We start from the raw sequence: 6,402 nt of genomic DNA, 5'->3' as shown, positions 1-6,402 counted from the left end.
CGGGAATCGAACCGGGGTCCTCCGGCACGGCAGGCAAGCACTCTTGCCCGCTGAGCCACCGCGGCCCGCCCACTTTTGCCTATTTTTAAATTGGGTTGTTTGTCTTTTTGTTGTTGAGTTGAAGGATTTTATATTCTCTAAATATTAAACCCTTATCAGAGACGCAGTTTCCAAACGTTTTCTTTCATTCTGTATGTTGTCTTTTTAGTTTCATGATGAAGTCCATTGAGGCTCAAAAGTTTTTAATTTTGATGAAGTCCCATTTACTTATTTTTTTCTTTTGTTGTTCATGCTTTTGATATAAAGTCTAAGAAACCATTGCCTAACATAAAGTCCTGAAGAAATTTCCCTTATTTTCTTCTAGGAATTTTATAGTCATGGTTCTTATATTTTGGTCTTTGATCCATTTTGAGTTTATATTGTATATGGTGTGAAGTATGAGTCCACCTTCATTCTTTTGCATATGGATATCTAGTATTCCCAACACCATTAGTAGAAGAGACTATTTTTTCCCCATTGAGTGGATTTGGTACTCACCCCAAAATTCAATTGTCCACATATGTGAGGGTTTATTTCTGAACTCTCAGTTCTATTCCATTGGTTTATATGTCTGTCCTTGTGCCAGTACCATGCTGTTTTGATTACTATTATCTTCATAATAAGTTTTAAAAACAGACAGCATAAGTCCTCCAACTTCATTCTTCTTCTTCAAGATACTTTGCCTATTTGGGCATTAAGTCTTCTATATGAATTTGATGATTGGCTTTTCCATTTCTGCAAAAAAGGCTGTTGGAATTTTTATTAGGATTGTACTGGATCTGTAAGTCACTTTGGGTAGATATGACATCTTAACAATATTTAGTCTTCCAATCCACGAACATGGAATGTCCTTCCACTTTTTTAGGTATTCTCTGATTTCTTTTAGCAATGTTTTGTAGTTTTCTGTGTACATGTCTTTTACAGCCTTGGTTGTATTTACTCCTAGACATTTGATTCTTTCCATTGCTATTGTAAATAGATATTTTTTTAATTTCCTCTTCAGATTGTTCATTACTAGTATATAGAAATGATACTGATTTTTGCATGTTGATCTTGTACCTAGTCAGTTTATTGAATTCACTTATTAGCTACTAGGAACTTTGTCATGGATTTTTCAGGATTTTCTGTATATAGGATCATGTTATCCACAAATAGGAAAAGTTTTAATTCTTCCTTTACAATTTGGATGCCTTTTCTCCCACCCACCCACCCCTGCCCCATCTCTCTTTCTCTCTCTCTCTCCACCTCTCTCTCTTTCTCTCTCTCCTCTCTCTTTCTCTTTCTCTCTCTCTCTCCTCTCTCTTTCTCTTTCTCTCTCTCTCTCCCCTCTCTCTTTCTTTTTCCTAATTGCTCTGGCTAGAACCTCCAATACAATGATGAATAGCAGTGGTGACAGCAGGCATCCTTGTCTTATTCCTGATCTTACAGGGAAAACATTCAGTCTTTCCCCCTTGTGTATGATTTTAGCACTGGGTTTAATCATCTGTGTTTTTATCAAGAAGGGGTGCTGGATTTTGTTAAAATGTTTCTTTGCATAGATTAAGATGATCATGTGGTATGATGTTCTAATAATGTGGTGTATTACATGAATTAATTTCCTTATGTTGAACCACCCTTGCATACCTGGGATAAATCCCACTTGAGCAGCAATTTTTCAATGTGCTGTTTGATTTGGTTTGCTAGTATTTTGTTGAGGATTTTTGCATCTATATTCATAAGGAATATTGGTCTGTAATTTTCTTATCTTGTGGTGTATTTACTTGGCTTTGGTACTAGACTTATAGTATGTTATAAGACAGCTAGGCATAAAAGGCATATATAGTATAATATGTTTATAAGGCAACTAGATGTTGCCTTATAAAATAAATTAGAAAGTGTTCTCTCCTTTTCAATTTCTTGGAAGAATTTGATCAGGATTTATGTTCATTTTTCTTGGAATGTTTGGTAAAATTCCCAGAGAGGCCATCTGGTCCCGGGTTTTTCTTTACTGGCAGGGTTTTGATTACTAATTCAATCTCTTTTCTTGTTATTGGTCAGTTGGCATTTTCTATTTTTTCTTGAGTCAGTGTACATAGTTTGTATGTTTCTAGGAATTTTTCCATTTCATCTAGTTTATCTAATTTGTTGGTATACAGTTGTTCATAGTATCTCTATAATCCTTTTTATTTCTGTGGGGTTGGTAGTAATGTCTCCCTTGCATTTCTGATTTTAGTTGTGTCCTCTCTCTCTCTTTTTTTTTTCCTTTGTAAGTCTAGATAAAAGTTTGGGTTTTATTGATCTTTTCAAAGACCCAACTTTCATTGATTCTCTCTATTTTGTTCATTCTCTATGTCATTTATCTCTGCTCTAATTTTGTTATTTCTTTCCTTTTTCTGACTTTGAGTTTAGTTTGCTGTTCTTTCTCTATATCCTCCAGTTATGAGGTTAAGTCTCTTGTTTGAGATCTTTCTTCTTCGTCTTCTTCATTTTTTTTGTATGCTGTATGGTAGGGTCACATTTCATTATTTTTCCATGTGAGTATCCCATTATTGCAGCACCATTTATTGAATTTAAGAATGAAGATAGTTTAATTTCTACATATTTGTTAAATTTCTAGTCGTCCCTCTGTTACTGATTTCTAGCTTCATTCCATTGTGGTTAAAGAAGATATGTTATATGATTTCAGTATTTTGAATTTTTTGAGACTTGTTTTGTGACCTAACATGTGCACTAAAGAAAAAAAGTATTCTTCTGCTGAGGGGTGAAGTGTTTTATGTAACTCCACTGGGTCTAGTTCGTTTATGGTATTGTTCAAAACTTCTATTTCCTTATTCATTTTCTGTTCAGGTGTTCTGTCCTTATTGAAAGTGGTGAGTTAAAGTCTCCAATTACTAGTGTCAAAGCATGAATTTCACCCTTCAAATATATCAATATTTACTTCATATATTTTGGGGCTTTGCCACCAGATATAGATATAGATATATTTCTCTATATTTATATTTATAATTGTGTTGTCTTCTTGTTGAATTGACCCTTTATCAGTAGATGCCATCTGGTCCTGGGCTTTTTATTGTTCCTCATAACAGTTTATGATGTAAATTCTATTTTATATGATGTTAGCATAGCTCCCCAGCTTTCCTTTGGTTGCTATTTGCATAGTATATTTTTCCCTATCCTTTTGCTTTCAACCTAATTGTGTCTTTAAATTTTAGGTGAGTCTCTTTTAAACAACATATATTTGGGTCATTCTTTTTTATCCAGTCTGCCAATCTCTGCCTATTGACTGAAGAGTTTAATCCACTTACATTTAAAGTAACTATTGATAATGCCCAACTTTCTTTTGTCATTTTGCTATTTGGTCTTTGTAAGTCTTATACCTTTTTTGTCCCTCATTTCTTCTGTTAATGCCAACTTCCATATATATTTCATTTTTTTTTAGCTTACCATTTTGAGTCCCTTCTCATTTCTTTCTGTATATATTTTCCATATGTTTTCTTTGTGGTTAGCATGGGACTTATTTAACATCATAAATCTATAACAATTATGTTTGATTTGTTACCAACTTAACTTCCATAGCATACATATACACTGTTCCTATACCTTTTTGTCCCCCTACCTTTTTGTTGTACTTCTTACAATTTATATTAAATTATATCTTTACACATTGTATGTCCAAAACCATAGATTCATCATTATGTTTATGTATTTGCAGTTAAGGGACTATGAGAACTTAGAAGTGGAACTATATACCAAAAAATGCATTATAATAGTGTGGCATTTTAAATTATCCATATGGTAACTTTTACCAGAGATATTTATTTCTTTATGCCACTTGAATCCACTGTCTAGTGTTCTCTCCTTTCAGTCTGAAGCATTCACTCAGTCTGAAGTTGCTTGTATGATAGGCCTAGTGGTGATGAACTCCCTCAGCTTTTGTTTATCTAGGATACCTTAATCTGTCCCACATTTTTGAAAGGAAGTCTCACTGGATATAGAATATAACGAGTACAACAAAAAGGTTGTTTATACATACATATATACACACACTGGATATATAATTGTTATATATAAAGGCAAATGTTTCCTTTCAGCACTTTAAATATTTTGTCCCATTGTCTTTGTGTCTCCCTGATTTCTGATGAGAAATGGACACTTTATCTAATTGGGACACCCTTCTACATGACATGTTGCTTTTCTCTTACAGCTTTCAGAACTCTCTCCTTGTCCTTGGCATTTGACAGTTTGACTGCTGTGTGTCTGGGAATGGGCCTCTTCATATTTATTCTTTTTGTGTTTTTGGCATTCTTAAATATCCATTTTCATGTCTTTTTAAATTTGAGAAGTTTTCTGCCATTAGTTATTTGAATATTCCTTCTTCCTCTTGCTTTCTTCTCCTTCAGGGACTCCCATTATATATATATATTGGTAGGCTTGATAGTGTCCCATTTGTCTCTTTGACTTTGATCACTTTTTCTTCATTAAAATAATTTACCAAGGGACTAATTTGAGTTTTTAGAGACATGGTTTGGCAAGGTGAAAGAAGATTAAAAACCACTAAAACACTTTAAATTCTTTTTTAACTAAGCAAGGCCCAAGTTAAATAAATCCTCTATTACTTTATGAAAAGGCTGCTTTCCTAAATCAGAAAAGTTCATTTCTAAGCAATACTCTCTTATCTTTACTGCCTTGCAACCCTAAAGAGAACTAAATCTCACCAAGAATGACTTCTCTGGAAGCCAAGGTGGGAAGAATGGCTAACATCCAGACACAAGCTAGATGGGGACTCTGAGTCCATGCAGAGAGTCTGTGATATGTAATGTGACTATATAGGATATCGTCCAAACCAGGATCCTTTTGAGAGTGAAAGAGGGTGCTATTAATTATGCGAAGACAAAAGGCACGAACTGGGACACATAGCCATCCTGGTAGTAAGGCAGTTTGAGAAACTATATTTCTCAGTGTGCCCTGCCCCTTGAAAGTCAAAAAGCTTGACTGGAACAAATACTGTGGAACCTATGGTAAGCACCATTTAAGAGGTATATAGTTGTGGGCTAGGTTCTGACATGGAGGGTTTCCCACTTTCATAGGAAATGTAACCAGACATGGAACATAATATCTGAGGTGAAATTTCAGTGGATATTAAGTCTAGAGTCTCTCCCCTGCAACCCTATCTCTCAAGGGTATGGAGCTGGTAGAGCTGTCCATGGGTTGGCTGCCTTGTTTCTCCTGGTTGTTGCTTCCTATTACATGTCCCCACTACTGCTAGTCTTTTGGAGGATTCTGGGCCAGATGCTGGTCCCACTCGACTTCAACCAACTTATACAGCTCCATGGTAGCACGGGTGTCTTCCACAGAAGAATGCCTGCTTTTCCTAACTTGGATGTCCCAGATCAGCAGCATCTTTGACAGATGCTTCAGAGACATGGTAGCATTCTTTGGGCAGCCAGTTTTACAGTAGAGAGGGGGGATTTGGGAGGTGTCACGGGTGAGGGACTTGGGATGAAAGCATTGAATAGCTTCGGAGTAGTTGTGGATGGCATGCCTCACAACCTGGGGTGCAAGTATCCTCATCACATTCCCTGCAAGTATCCTCAAGATCTGGCTCCAAGTAATCTTGAAGAGTGTAGCATTTGCCATATGCTACTTCCAGATACCACTCCATCTAGTCCTCCTAGATGTGCTCTGCTGAGACCTCTGTTCACTTTTTAAAATTCTTTTTTTTTTTTTTGACTCATCAGCATGAATTATTTCAATTGACTTGTCTTTGAATTCACTGATTCATTCTTCTGCCAGCTCCAATCTGCTGTTGAAGCCGTTAGGGAATTTTTCATTTCAGTTATTGTAGTCTTCAACTCTAGTATTTTTGTTTGGTTCCCGTGCTGGTTTGGGGCTATGTTCTCCAGAAAAACATGTTCTAGAACATCGTCCATTCCTGTGGCATGAGCCCATTGTAAGTAGGACCTTTTGATGAGGTTACTTTAGTTAAGGTGTGGGTCATAATCCTATCACTGGAGTTCTTGGTAAGCAGAATGACATTCAGATAGGAAGAAAAAAACATGGAAAGCAAAAAGCTGAAAGTCAGTGGAACACAAAAGAAAAGGTAGAGCCAGGAGAGGCCTTCAAGCATCTTGCTATGTAACAGGAGGCCAAGGATGAAGGATCTCTGGAAGCCATCCCCAAAATGCCAGTCTTTGGGAAGAAAGTATCACCTTGATGATGTCTTGATTTGGACTTCTCTTAACCTCAAAACTGTGAGGCAATAAATTACAAAGCATGTTATTTGCATTAGCAACAAGGAACCTAAGTTACTTTAAAAATGTCTCTACTTTGGGTGGGCCATGGTGGCTCAGCAGGCAGAGTTCTCACCCGCCATGCCAGAGACCT

Source organism: Tamandua tetradactyla, chromosome 6 (genome assembly GCF_023851605.1).
Source record: "Tamandua tetradactyla isolate mTamTet1 chromosome 6, mTamTet1.pri, whole genome shotgun sequence".
Lineage (NCBI taxonomy): Eukaryota > Metazoa > Chordata > Mammalia > Pilosa > Myrmecophagidae > Tamandua > Tamandua tetradactyla.
This window is presented reverse-complemented; position numbering follows the sequence as displayed.